Consider the following 16,180-nt stretch of genomic DNA (forward strand, 5'->3'; position numbering starts at 1 on the left):
TATTCAATGTTATAACTCCAAAATATTAATGCCTGTCTACCTAGTGTTGCTCTTGTGACAAGTTCAAATACCCTACTCAGTGCTTATTAAGCTTAGCTCTGACATTTGTCCTCTATTCTCTGATTGTTCACATGTAATAATGAATCCAGGTCTAAGTTATGGTTAATAACAATATTTTAGTGTCACCAAGAATTTTAATATGCTAGGATCTCTAGAAGAAAATGAACCTTCATTATAATATAAATACTTTTTATATACAGACTCAATAAGATGATTCCTAACTACTATTTCAATACATTTATTTCAAGGGTAATCAAACTTTGAGAAAATAGTTTGGGATAGTGAGAAATTGCTGATTTAACAATTGTGATGAATTTTAATTCATTGTCCTAAGCAAACCTGAAATAGGCAATAATATTGCAGTTCATGGTCAACCACTGAAGTGAGCTTGTATGATGAAGAATTAGTTCTATCACAGTCTCTTCCTCAGAATATCAAAGTGGTCACTAAAGAAGTTTAATTTTACAAGCATATGGCTGTTAATAAGGTGGTATGCAATTAGTATGTTTTCCAATGGTAGGAGACTACTCATGAAATTAATTATCACATAAAGGAATCATTATATATTGAAGAGTAGTTTTTATTTTATTGTAATACCATAATAATTAATATGCTCAATGTAATTTTGTGTGAGAGATAGACAAGTAGATATAGAGATGGATTGCCTCAAATAGGAAGCAATCCTGTATTCTCATAGGAAACACCTGAACAAAATTAGTCTGCTTTGACTGAGACACTACTTGCAAATAATTATAGTTGACTTCAAGTCATCACTATAAAGTTAACATATCACTCACTGAGTGAAATTATTTTAATGTAAATTACATGTTATTGTATCCTCATAAAATTTAAATATGGGGGATAAATACAAATCAGTAACATTCCAAAGAAAAGCACATATCAGTGCAGTATCATTTATTCAAAGTCCTTGGGGACAAATGTGTCCTGAATTTAATATTACTTTTTCATACTTTAGTATATTTGAACATACATTCGACCTTGTAGATGGGACCCAAGTCTAAACATAATTCATGTGTAGCATTCTCTCAATTTTTTTTATATTTTGAATTATTTTTTGCATAAAGTAAAATCTGTTTACAATCAGCCCTTGAAAACCAAAGAGGTGACAGATGTGTACCAAGGATGTCACAGAATAGAGATTGGAGGTCACCAATTGGGTTGGCATCATTATTGCTCCTGTCTGAATTTACATACGACCTTTGTGTACACTTCACTGTTAATTAGTAAAATGTAGCAATGATAATGATAATGTAATTAATAATAATAATAATAATAATAATAATAATAATAATAATAATTGGTGGGGAAGGTCACTAAAGATTCATTGATTAATGTTTTGGTTGAGTCTTGTATTACTGGGAGTATGTAGAGCCTTTAAAAGATGGAGCATAGTGAGAGACATTTTTGTAACTATGTTCTTTCCTAGAAGAAAATGGAACTCTTTCTTCCTGCTTTCTTTGACTTCACAGGATTGATTGACACTCCTGTTTTACCACACAATTCCACCCCGATGTATTCCCTCAGCACAAATCCAAAGCAGTAGGGCCAACCCATCATGGGATTCTGAAAAGGGAGACACAAAGTATACAAACGTTTCATCTCAATATATTTATTATTTATTAATCTCCGTGATATTTATTACAAGACTAAAAATAATTAACACATAGAGCCATTAATAAAGTGAAGGGAACCTTGTGTTCTAGGTCACTCAATAGTCACTAGTATCATAAAAACAGCTTTATTTGCAGGAAGGCAGAGCTTCCACCAAAACCAAATATTTTTTTTCACAAAAGGTTCCAATATGATGTAGTTTCTAGATAGAGTTAAAAAAAATCCAGCTAAAGAGTCAGATGACAGGACCTTTATTTACAGAATAGGAGGTGTTCGAAGGTAGACATTTTCAAATTTCCCCTTGAGTCACTAGTCTCATTAGCTATAGGCATGCATTATGGAGATGGTTCTAGAATTTGGTAAGTCAACAGTGTGTTACTAATGCACACTGGTTTCAACCCATTCCAAACTGAACACATCTTTTCCTTAGGTCAGGTACAGTTATGGCCTATGCAGTACAGATGCCATTTTTGTTGTATCTATTACTGTAACCAATGGTTCAAGAACCATATCAGCAGTTTCCATCTCTAGTTGAATGAAAGACTGGAACATTGCTACAGACGCTAAAACCTTCTCCAACTGCATTCTTATTGTTTGTTTGTGTGCTTGCTTGCTTGTTATTTGTTTTCAATAATACAGATGTTGGGCCGAAAGAGCTTTACACACGCTAGGAAAGCATGCTACTACTGGGTGACATCCTGTCCCGTTTTGTGCTTTTTTGAATGGTTAGTGTTCCACCAAAATGCTCAGACTGAATTTGCATTTACTTTGTAGGCAAGGCATGCCATGAATTTGTTGTCCTCCAGTCTCATTTTTGCTAGAAGCTTAGATGATAGTTCTGTGCCATCAGGATCTCCAATATAATTTCTGACATTTCATAATCAGCGTATGCTTCATTACTAAAAATTGTAAGAATGTAATGCAATGACTCTTCTTAAACTTCTGCAACGAATCCGGCAACCATTCAGAGTGTCTGATTTCTTTTACCTTGTCATTAAAGATCTTTCCTGTTCTTTGAAAGTCATTCCATCAAGAGGCCTGCAATCCCGCAATGATGGTAGATCCAGTCTTTCAATGCATGGCTGAGACCTTCATTTTTAGATATATGTAATGATTTTTCTGTCTTTTCATTAACTTCTTCCTGTCACTTTAAGCACAGTCTAGCAGTGTGTCTGTGTATTTCTTCAGGTCAGAAATGGCTGTCTTTTCACCACTTTCTATAAGGGGTTATTAAAAAAAAAGAACATTGCATATTTTCTTGAATAGATTGAGTCTCCGAACCATTGAGAAATACATGTTTCTTCTTTTTTCTTCTTGATGTTATCCTTAAAGGCATCAGTGAGCCTTTTCATTTGTCAAAAATATTAGCACACATCGGAATTGAAAGCAAACACACCCCATGTATGTGTTGGCCTCATGTGTTGCACGGGGCAATATGTCCACGGATGTAGAAACTATATCACAGAACAGGGGCATAGGAAGAGGCAATCTTCTTTTACAAGCAGTTGGTAAATTGCTCCCTTAATGCATTTGAACTTCAACCTGGATGAAATCAGGTATTTTTGTTTGCATTTGTGGTTCCATAACAGTGCTCAATTTTTTTTAAAATGTAGAGTATTTTGGACTTGAGGACGTGTTCCACTTCTAATAGAAAGCATTTATCTGATTATAATAATAATATGGGGGAGGGGAGGGATGGGAGTCTATGGAGGAGAAACTGGGAAGGGAAATAACATTTGTCATGTAAATAAATTCAAAAAATTAAAACATAAATAAATCAAAAGAATAAAACAGAATAGAAAATGCAGCATGTTTTGTTACATATTGTTCACTTTGTTGGCTTCGACTTGAATTGTGCCTAATAAGTGTAAATAATTACATTTACTAGATTATTCTTGTATTTTTCAACCCTTATTATGTAAGGATGTAGTTTTAGATCTAGCAGTATCTTGAAATCAACTACTTGGGTTAAGTGATTTATTCAGTACAAAGAGAATAAAAAATTATGTGGGTAAGGGGAGTAGAGTAGGCAAAAAATGTGCTATGTACTAGGATTTCATAGAAAAGAAGATATTGGGAGATGCAATCAGAAAATTAAATCAAATGCATTTGAAAATGTTTTCAGAGGTTTTAAGTATTGACAGATTGTATGTTCTCCTGGCCTTTGCCATTCCATTTAATTCAGAGCAACAAAGGGATAAGAATAATCTAAAAATGTAAAAATTTGAAAGCAAGAATGATCTTGTTGTAGTATGTTGCATATCTAGTTATCACTGAGTAGAGATGTAAACTGAAATTTAATATGCTTGACTTTGAATGTAGACTTTTGAAATCTTATTAAACTTAAGAAACTTTAACCTTACTATCTCAGAGTTTTCTCATCCATGAAGAGGAAGAAAAATAATTTCTATAATGAAGGGCAAGCCTGTATATACTCCATGATTTATATAGTCCATAACACATTGTACGAGAAATAAAGCATTAGTGAAATGTAATTGCCATCCTATCAGGAAGAGCAAACACAGTGCAGCTCCCAGCTTCTCTATGCTGCCTTGTTTTCTGTAGCAGCCTTGTGCTCCTTCTTCCCTCGCTGCAATGGGCTTTCGGGAATATCTACTGAAGAATAATGCTGGCTTGCCGAAATCAACTTTCCTCGATGAAAATAATAGATACTATTTACATTAAAATTGAAAGACTTTAAAAATCTAGATTATTTCAAATGTGTTGTACTATTCTTTCTCTCTTGTTAATGACATGTCCAAAAGTCACAAGAGAAATTGTTGCACTGGCCTATATCCACCGAAAAGAAAATGAGCTAATATAAAATAAATAAGTTATTATACTTCATTTTGATACCTTAGATATTGTAGTCCTCCATTAATGTTGAAAAATACTAAAGAATAACTAAGCAGATAAATAAAAAATGGAGTAAAATGAACTCGATTAACATTTAGTTAATATTCAATACATTATTTGTAACTGATCATATATTTAATAATTTTAATTATTTATATATATAATTTTTGTTAAAAAGTTGTTCAATTGATTCATGACTGCAGCTTCTTTATATTATTAAGTAGCTTATGAATAGTTTTGGGCTTATTAATAAACCAAAATGCCACCAGGAGTGAGAGAGTGACAATAATAATAAAGATGTAACAAGGCCATTCTTCAATAATAAAGTTTTCAGAAATGTACATGATATAATTGAACCCATACGAAAGCAACGGTATATTAATATTTCTGAGGGCATGGAGATTACAACATTAATAAAATGATTTTAATAAAATTAAATATGCAATTATATAAAAAAAACAAACAGAAAAGTCAGTAACATGGAGTTTATACTGTCAGTGCCTGTCTGTTTAGAAATCACCAAATTATCTGCGAGATTTAAAGCTAAGAGTGAGTTGTGAACTCTCTTCACAATCCAGTGTTCAACATTCTAAATGTCACACTATTGAGTATCAATGTGTCGTTAAGAGCACTTTCCGAAAGTGAACCATTAGACTGTAAAGCATGCTGCACAGAAGGCTCGATCCACATTATCCAATAATATCAGCATCTGTAGCAACAAAATAAAAAAAATGTTAGGTAATTCTTATAGTCATCAAACTATTGTGAAACATTTAAATAATGCCTAGTAAAGTTCTTCTCTCCATTCCAGAACCTTAAGAATCCTCAGATTTCTCTGCAACTTAGCATGGAGAATGTTCTTCGATCAAAATGTTCAAAATCAACCCACTGGGTGAACTCTTTTTTTTGCATATATCATTGAATCTAGTGCTCTTTAATGGCTATTCCTAAGACCTCATCTATTATATATTTATTTTGTCAAATAATCTTTTCTATGATTGGATGTTGATTGGGCAACTTATATCCTGTTAAGTTCTAGTACCCCAGTCTGTTAAATGGAAACAAAACCTTAAGAAATATAAAACAGAAATCCATAGGTCTATGTTTACTGCAGCCCTGCTCATAACAGATGATGGGTGGTTCAGCTTCAGTATCTGTCAACAGATTAATAGAAACCTGGCACAAACACACCACAGAGCTTCCTTCATTCAGCGTAAAGAAGTATCAAAAGTGCCACCTGCAGAAAGATTGATGCAACTAGACATGGTCATGTTAAACATAACCCATTATGCTCAGTCAAATACTGTGTATTTTCTCTCATTGTAGGTTCTATGTTTTACACACATACAAAAAGTTATTCATGTTTATGCCATGTAGAAGAAGTGATAGTGTCCGGTGAGTAGAGTGGGATGGCAGCAAAAGGCAAGGTGAGAAACAGGATATGAGAAATAAATATGGTCAAATATGTAATATACTCTCATGAAAATACCTTTATGAAATTTATTACTAGTAGAATGAATATATTCTAATAAAAAGTTCTTAAAAGTAGATATGAACATAAAATGGGGCTATTCAAAAACTATTCATAGCATGAACTTGGCACATAATAATAAGTGTCACATAGCTTTATTTGGACCAAATCATTCAATACTCTGAAGTGCCTTGAATAAGGAAATTGACACAGGAATCCTGTAATTTAACCATTATAAACTGCCTGTGTTAATTTGTGGACTATGATTCTTATCATTAAAACAACAATGGACAAGGTACTTAGATACTTTATCCCTGCCTTTTGAAGTGCATAAAACATTGGTCATTCCAGTAGTCATCTTGGGATTACAATGCCACTTATATATGGAAAGTATCTGCAAGAGGGTGAGAACTTTGTGAATGTTATGCACATCTTCCACTGATAAAATATACATTCCCTGAATTACTGAGATCTTTTTCAATGATGCCTATTTAATGCTATTTGAGAGAATAATAGAATAAAAATTGACAAAATTGTTTACAATTTAACTGATCCCCCAAAAATAGATATATGCAAGTATCCATTGGATTTCTGTTGTATGATTGATATTGGATATACATTAATTTATCTAAAATTCTGCAACAATCTTCAGAGGCAACATTATCATCTACAGTAAGAAAGATGGATCAGTCTCAGGAAATTTGAGCATCTTGACCAAAATGCACTTAATAACTGTGGTGAGACTGGGGTCTAGATCTATTATATCAGACTACTAAAACTTTCCGCCTGCAGATATGTATGATACTTATGCTTAGTGGCAACTTAACAGACATGTCTTTTCTAAAAATCCAGCTTAACACATTAGTGTGAAATTACTTCCTAACAGAAAAGCTAGTGATACGCCATGATGCTAGAGTGCATACACCCCATGCAGTGTCTACTGCTTCGTTTAATATGTCCACTTTAATCACGAGAGTAACGGCTTTAAATGCAGCTATTCACATTGTTGAAGGTAGACAGACATAACAAGGTGTGATGGCTCAAGGACAGATTGAGGACAAAGAGATGAAGCCGTAAGATCGAGAACAAAGACCAAGTCTCTCCTTAATAGATCCTACGTGCTTTGAAATACACATTTCAGAAATATTATTTATGAAAACTGTACATTGCTGTTTTGTACATGTGTTTTTAATTCATAGTACATAAAATGAATGCAAAGGAAGAAGACAGGAGGTGGGGGAAGGAAAAAATTAATGAAAAATATATAGTGTATGATTTTAAGAGTTAGATAAACAACACATTGAAAAGGACATATTTCCTTTCTTCCTTTTTTCTTCTTCTTTTTCTCCTCCTCCTCTTCTTCCTCATCCTCTTTTTCCTCTTTCTTCCCCTCCCCCCTTCTTCTTCTTCATAATTCTCAGTTAAAGGCCACTGATCTTATTTAAATGTTGTAGCATTTTATTAACATTGCATATAGAATGGTAAAATAAATTTTCAGCATGTGTCACCTAGATTTGATACTTATCAACATAGTATTAAAATTGTTCCATCCGTACATCTTGATTTTCTCCACTTCAGATTATTGTTCACCCATTTTAGTGAGAATTAATTTACATGTCATAAAATTAGTTTATAGGTGTACAACTTATTTAAACAGTCTATTAATAAATCAGTTTCACCCTAATAATTCAATTTTTGACTTGTTTCTATTAATCCTGTTTCCCTGTGTAATCTATTTTTATTCTCTGCACCAGCCTCAGACAATCTGATCCCTAGACTTTTCTCATGAATTATGTGTGAAATAGTTAACTTTTGTGTCTGGATTACATGCATGCATTATATACTTTGAGATAAACCCATGTATTTATTGGTTATCAGTGCTCCATTTTGTGACTATCCCACATTTTGTCTATGGAGTCATAGCAGTTGGATGTGTTCATTGTGTCTATTTATTGCTCTTATGAACATTTCTGCCGTGAATCTAGGACATAGGTATTTATGAGACACATGTCTTTATGTGCCCATATGTTACAATTTCATTTTGTTATATCTAAAATATGGGATTATATGGTCGCATGGCAAATTCTTGTTTAACTTTCGAAGGATCTGCCAAGAGTTTGCAAAGTGACTGCCTCATTTAACTTCTTAAGCATCATGAAGGATTGGGAAACACACTTTGTAATGTTGTCTTCATGGATATGACATGACTATAACTGTCTTGAACTCACAGCATGTGGTTACATACAAAAGAATTCTGCAAAATTCTGACATAGGTAGAGCACATGATCTCTAGTCATTACTGCATTTTGGAGAGCTATTATTAGTGGATAGTTGCTGGAGGATAAAAAATCATTTTTATTAATATATGACCAGTTTTACATCATATATTTAGAGGATAGTCACACATGAATGTATACATACATGAAGATACTAGATTATCAAAACAAAACAAAAGCCCCACGAAGTTGGGATGGAGAATGATGGTGGATATAGGGAAAGTTGGAAGGAAAAATGTATATGTATTATCATATTTCATTATATATGTGTATGAAAATTTCAAACATAACAAAAACCTAAAATTACAAATCCTTATCCTTTCACATGAATTAATAACCTTTTATGAGCAGACAAGTGTCCTGGGTAGATGTATAATTCTGAGAGGAATTTCAGAGCCTAGGGCAGCTTCGTTGAAGAAATTAAAAGGCATAGTTCTACATGAATCAGCTACTCCCCTGAAGCAGCACACCTCAGTACTGAAATGCTATAGCCTTTCTTTGAGTTCTTTATTGGAGTAAGAAAGCAGAGTCCATGCCCACCATTCTTTTACCTCAGAGCAATGACTGGGGAACTCATTTCTCTCTTGCTTCGCTGAGAGTACTGATGAAATTGGAAGCCTAGAAGAATATGGGAGAGCATCCTTGTCTGCCATACCTCCAAATATAGATGACTAACTATGTGAATTCAACATCACTGAAACTATATAAATAAAACAAATATGAACAGAATGTTACAGAGACATTGACAGTAATACATTAACAATAGAAATCGTGATTACCCTACTTCCATTTATGAACAATGGGCAGGAAAACACAACAGAATATCAGTAAGTAAATGTCAAATGGCTAACATTATATTATCCTAACAATCACATACAGAAACGTTGGTATTGATTGTCAACTTCATTTGATTTAAGAACACCCAAGAAATTGGTAAAGCATATTCATGTGTTCCATTTACTTTTCTGTCACAAAGACTTCATTTTCTCTGTGCTTGGGGAGGAAAGGTTTTATTTACCCAGCATGCACTAATCACAATCTATTATCGAGGGAAGCCAAGGCATGGAGTCAGGCAGATCAGGAACCTGGAGGAAGGAACTGAAGCAGAGACCTAATGTCTCTGTGGATAGTCCAGCTTGCTTGATTTATTCTATTTTATTTTATTTATTTATTTTTTTGGTGTGGAGTATTTGTTAAATTTTTTCTGTTTCCTTCACTTTGGTTTTTTTGATTATTATATAATTATGACATTTCTCCTTTCCCTTAACCTATTCCTTTCCCCACTCTCATTTAAATTCATGGCCTCTTTAGTATGTGCACAGTCATATTTACATGTTTCCTAAATATAACCTCTTTGATCAGCAAAATGATACTAGTGTGCATATGTTCATGGTGGATCATTTTGTATTGGATAAGAAATTGGTATATTCTTCCCTTGTAAAGACCACCTCTCACACGTCTAGCTTTTCTGAGTAGCTTCTAACATTTTGTATAGGAGTGAGGCATCTTGGACTTTTCCTCACCAATGTTGGCGTTGCCATTGGTGTGATATCTATTCATCCCATATTTTGGCAGCCAGGTTAGTGACACATTATCCATTTAACTTCTGATGTTACTAGGTGTGCTGGGTGTTTTTATGTCAATTTGATAGAAACTACTGGAGTTATTTGAAAGTAGGGAACCTTAATGGAGAAAATGACTCCATAAGATCTGGCTGTAAGGGACTTTTAAATTAGTGATTTATAGTGAGTTGACCGAATGTGACTTGTATTCTAATATGAACACTGGCTCCTCAAGATTTGGTTTTCCAAAAGAGGAGTCTGCATGTAGACCCAAGTGATGTTATGTGACCTTGCCCCCAGATTATTTCTGATTGGTAAATAAAGGTGCCAACAGCCAAAACCTGGTCAGAAGTGACAATGTCAGGGTTTAGGATTCCTGAGCTTGGGGATCAGCAGAGAACCTTGAGGGAGAGAAAAAGGTAACGAGGAGGAGAAGGTCACAATAGGTTAGGAGTCAAGAAAACATGGCTCTGAGAACTGACCAACTGGAGTTAGGGAAGCTCAGTTGAAACATAGTAAGTAATAACTCAAGGTTATCAATAGGAAATAGAGTGGGAAGTACCATTAGCAGTTAATAAGTAGTTAATATAGATTCTTTATGGTGTTTTCAGACAACTTTATTTTTATTTTACCACTTCCCCTTCTAAAGTATTTACTTTTCTTCCTTATTCCAAAGGTGTCCCCTTTTCTAATTCCTTTATCAGAGCCCTCATATGCTGCCACCTACCCATATGCACCACTTTCATTGGTCTAGGCTCTCCCACATCAATTGGCAATCAAGAAAATGAGACACAGACTTGCCTACCAGCCACTTTGATGGAAACATCTTCTTAATTTTGGTTCCTTCTTCTGACATAGTCTATATTGTGTCAGGTTGAACGAAAAACCTAATACACTAATATAGAGGCAAGTGGTGCTTCTCTTCAGTGGCTTTCAAAGAACTTATGTGTAGAGATTTGCATAGTGGCTACGTCCATACACATGTTCATGGGATATCGTTAAATTCTTCATTTTTATCCCGTGTCTTTGCCAGCATTTGCTTAGATTTTGTATATCCAGTTACTTGGTTATTTTATGATATCCGTTTTGATTGCAACTCACTGTCATGGTAATATTATTTCATCAATGGCTAAATATTTTGAACTTTAGTTTGCATTTGTGGTTCATTTGTATTCCTTCTATTGAGAAATATTCACTTAATTTACCCATTTTCTACTTGGATTACTCTTCCTATTAGTATTTAATTTGGAGCCCTATAAGAATATAGCCATTAAATTTCACTCACATGGATCAACACAGCCCTCTGTATTTTTATTACCAATTACTAGTACACACGATAGTCAGAGAAACAAGACAGACAGTAACACTTATGTGGCAATAGTTTAGATTTAGAAACATTTTATATGACAAACTCCTATTTCTATACCAAATTAATTAAGTGAGAAAACTTAAGGGTAGAGAAGCTGAAACAGAACAGATCATTTCAGAGACAAAAGAGTCAAATATAATGAATGATAACTTTATATGAATTCAGATTTTTAAAAAAGGAAAGTAATGGTACAAACAGGGGATGGGTGCCTATCATATAACACACCACTTAAGCATGAGTAAAGAAGCTCAGATCTGACACAGGCTATAGACTGTAGTTGAGCTTAGTAGTACACTATAATCCCAGTGTTCCAGAGGAGAGACAAAGAATCTTTTAAGCAAGCTGTCTAGCTAGGATGTTCTAACAAGCAAGTTTCAGTTTCCACATGAGAGCCTGATACAAAAAAAAAAATAAAATAAAATAAAGAGGAGAATGAGCATGATAAAAATGTGGTCAACCTTTCACCTGCAAATTCATGATCATCATGTGTGCACACAACTGTGAAAACATGTAACCCTTCCAACACACACACACACACACACACACACACACACACACACACACACACCGTACAATCCAAGGGGAAAGGGAAAAACTCAAGATTAGCGATACCTTGGCAGGTTGTACTTTCTAATATATGGATTAGTAATGTTAAGGAATTGGTATTGAATTTGTAAAGGGTGATAAGAGATGGAATAGTTGTATTTGAAGTCATTAATAGTTAAAAACTATTGCTTAAAAAGCTACAGGAGGAACAGGCAGGAGAAGAAACAAAAGTAGAAAATAACCCCTGAAACTAAGTCCATTAATTGCAGTTTACATTTGTGCTAGAAATTTTACATAGTAAAATACATTTGATAATAAAAAAGGGAAATGAAATTACTGTAAGATATGAAAGTATAATGTGAACTATGAAAATATGTTACCACTTGCAACTTGTAAGCTGTGTAGACAAATATTTCTTTGATGGTGTTCAGCAGATCCCGGTGTGAGTCACTTGGGAGTTACCATTTATGTTAACAATCATTAATTTAAAATAGTATGCCGATTACAATGGCTTCATGGATAAAACTGACTTTATAAGAAGACCGTCCTACGCCAGAGGAAATCACCAAATGCCATCTGGAACCCTGGTGCACTGAAGCTCCCTGAAACTGCTGCGCAGATCTTCCTGGTTGCTGCTGCCGCAGAGAGCTCGTGGGCAGCACCCCGCGAGCGAACTTGAGCCTCGGGACCACAGGTAAGACCAAATTTTCTGCTGCAAGTGACCTGCCTGGTGAACTCAAGACACAGGCCCACAGGAACAGCTGAAGACCTGTAGAGAGGAAAAACTACACGCCCGAAAGCAGAACACTCTGTCCCCATAACAGACTGAAAGAAAACAGGAAAACAGGTCTACAGCACTCCTGACACACAGGCTTATAGGGCAGACTAGCCACTGTCAGAAATAGCAGAACAAAGTAACACTAGAGATAATCTGATGGCGAGAGGCAAGCACAGGAACAGAAGCAACAGAAACCAAGACTACATGGCACCATCGGAGCCCAATTCTCCCATCAAAACAAATATGGAATATCCAAACACACCAGAAAAGCAAGATCTAGTTTCAAAATCATATTTGATCATGATGCTGGAGGACTTCAAGAAAGACGTGAAGAACTCCCTTAGAGAAAAAGTAGAAGCCTACAGAGAGGAATCGCAAAAATCCCTGAAAGAATTCCAAGAAAACATAAATAAACAAGTAGAAGCCCATAGAGAGGAGACACAAAAATCCCTGAAAGAATTCCAGGAAAACATAAATAAACAAGTAGAAGCCCATAGAGAGGAGACACAAAAATCCCTGAAAGAATTCCAGGAAAACACAATCAAACAGTTGAAGGAATTAAAAATGGAAATAGAAGCAATCAAGAAAGAACACATGGAAACAACCCTGGATATAGAAAACCAAAAGAAGAGACAAGGAGCTGTAGATATGAGCTTCACCAACAGAATACACGAGATGGAAGAGAGAATCTCAGGAGCAGAAGATTCCATATAAATCATTGATTCAACTGTCAAAGATAATGTAAAGCAGAAAAAGCTACTGGTCCAAAACATACAGGAAATCCAGGACTCAATGAGAAGATCAAACCTAAGGATAATAGGTATAGAAGAGAGTGAAGACTCCCAGCTCAAAGGACCTGTAAATATCTTCACCAAAATCATAGAAGAAAACTTCCCTTACCTAAAAAATGTGATACCCTTAGGCATACAAGAAGCCTGCAGAACTCCAAATAGATTGGACCAGAAAAGAAACACCTCCCGTCACATAATAATCAAAACACCAAACGCACAAAATAAAGAAAGAATATTAAAAGCAGTAAGGGAAAAAGGTCAAGTAACCTACAAAGGCAGACCATTCAGAATCACACCAGACTTTTCTCCAGAAACTATGAAAGCCAGAAGATCCTGGACAGATGTCATACAGACCCTAAAGAACACAAATGCCAGCCCAGGTTACTGTATCCTGCAAAACTCTCAATTAACATAGATGGAGAAACCAAGATATTCCATGACAAAACCAAATTTACACAATATCTTTCTACAAATCCAGCACTACAATGGATAATAAATGGTAAAGCCCAACATAAGGAGGCAAGCTATACCCTAGAAGAAGCAAGAAACTAATCGTCTTGGCAACAAAACAAAGAGAAGAAAAGCACACAAACATAACCTCACATCCAAATATGAATATAACAGGAAGCAATAATCACTATTTCTTAATATCTCTCAACATCAATGGCCTCAACTCCCCAATAAAAAGACATAGATTAACAAACTGGATACACAACGAGGACCCTGCATTCTGCTGCCTACAGGAAACACACCTCAAAGACAAAGACAGACACTACCTCAGAGTGACAGGCTGGAAAACAACTTTCCAAGCAAATGGTCAGAAGAAGCAAGCTGGAGTAGCCATTCTAATATCAAATAAAATCAATTTTCAACTAAAAGTCATCAAAAAAGATAAGGAAGGACACTTCATATTCAACAAAGGAAAAATCCACCACGATGAACTGTCAATCCTAAATAACTATGCCCCGAATACAAGGGCACCTACATACGTAAAAGAAACCTTACTAAAGCTCAAAACACACATTGCACTCACACAATAATAGTAGGAGATTTCAACACCCCACTCTCATCAATGGACAGATCATGGAAACAGAAATTAAACAGAGATGTAGACAGACTAAGAGAAGTCATGAGCCAAATGGACTTAACGGATATTTATAGAACATTCTATCCTAAAGCAAAAGGATATACCTTCTTCTCAGCTCCTCATGCTACTTTCTCCAAAACTGACCATATAATTGGTCAAAAAACTGGCCTCAACAGGTACAGAAAGATAGAAATAATACCATGCGTGCTATCAGACCACCACGGCCTAAAACTGGTCTTCAATAACATTAAGGGAAGAATGCCCACATACACGTGGAAACTGAACAATGCTCTACTCAATGATAACCTGGTCAAGGAAGAAATAAAGAAAGAAATTAAAAACTTTTTAGAATTTAATGAAAATGAAGGTACAACATACCCAAACTTATGGGACACAATGAAAGCTGTGCTAAGAGGAAAACACATAGCTCTGAGTGCCTGCAGAAAGAAACAGGAAAGAGCATATGTCAGCAGCTTGACAGCACACCTAAAAGCTCTAGAACAAAAAGAAGCAAATACACCCAGAAGGAGGAGAAGGCAGGAAATAATCAAACTCAGAGCTGAAATCAACCAAGTAGAAACAAAAAGGACCATAGAAAGAATCAACAGAAATAAAGTTGGTTCTTTGAGAAAATCAACAAGATAGATAAACCCTTAGCCAGACTAATGAGAGGACACAGAGAGTGTGTCCAAATTAACAAAATCAGAAATGAAAAGGGAGACATAACTACAGATTCAGAGGAAATTCAAAAAATCATCAGATCTTACTATAAAAGCCTATATTCAACAAAACTTGAAAATCTACAGGAAATGGACAATTTCCTAGACAGATACCAGGTACCGAAGTTAAATCAGGAACAGATAAACCAGTTAAACAACCCCATAACTCCTAAGGATATAGAAGCAGTCATTAAAGGTCTCCCAACCAAAACCAGCCCAGGTCCAGATGGGTTTAGTGCAGAATTCTATCAAACCTTCATAGAAGGCCTCATACCAATATTATCCAAACTATTCCACAAAATTGAAACAGATGGATCACTACCGAATTCCTTCTATGAAGCCACAATTACTCTTACAACTAAAGCACACAAAGACCCAAAAATGAAAGAGAACTTCAGACCAATTTCCCTTATGAATATCGACGCAAAAATACTCAATAAAATTCTGGCAAACCGAATCCAAGAGCACATCAAACAATCATCCACCATGATCAAGTAGGCTTCATCCCAGGCATGCAGGGATGGTTCAATATACGGAAAACCATCAACGTGATCCATTATATAAACAAACTGAAAGAACAAAACCACATGATCATTTCATTAGATGCTGAGAAAGCATTTGACAAAATTCAACACCCCTTCATGATAAAAGTCCTGGAAAGAATAGGAATTCAAGGCCCATACGTAAACATAACAAAAGTCATATACAGCAAACCAGTTGCTAATATTAAACTAAATGGAGAGAAACTTGAAGCAATCCCACTAAAATCAGGGACTAGACAAGGCTGCCACTCTCTCCCTACTTATTCAATATAGTTCTTGAAGTTCGAGCCAGAGCAATCAGACAACAAAAGTAGGTCAAGGGGATACAGATCAGAAAAGAAGAAGTCAAAATATCACTATTTGCAGATGATATGATAGTATATTTAAGTGATCCCAAAAGTTCCACCAGAGAACTAATAAAGCTGATAAACAACTTCAGCAAAGTGGCTGGGTATAAAATTAACTCAAATAAATCAGTAGCCTTCCTCTAC

Source organism: Rattus norvegicus, chromosome 19, assembly GCF_036323735.1.
Source record: "Rattus norvegicus strain BN/NHsdMcwi chromosome 19, GRCr8, whole genome shotgun sequence".
Lineage (NCBI taxonomy): Eukaryota > Metazoa > Chordata > Mammalia > Rodentia > Muridae > Rattus > Rattus norvegicus.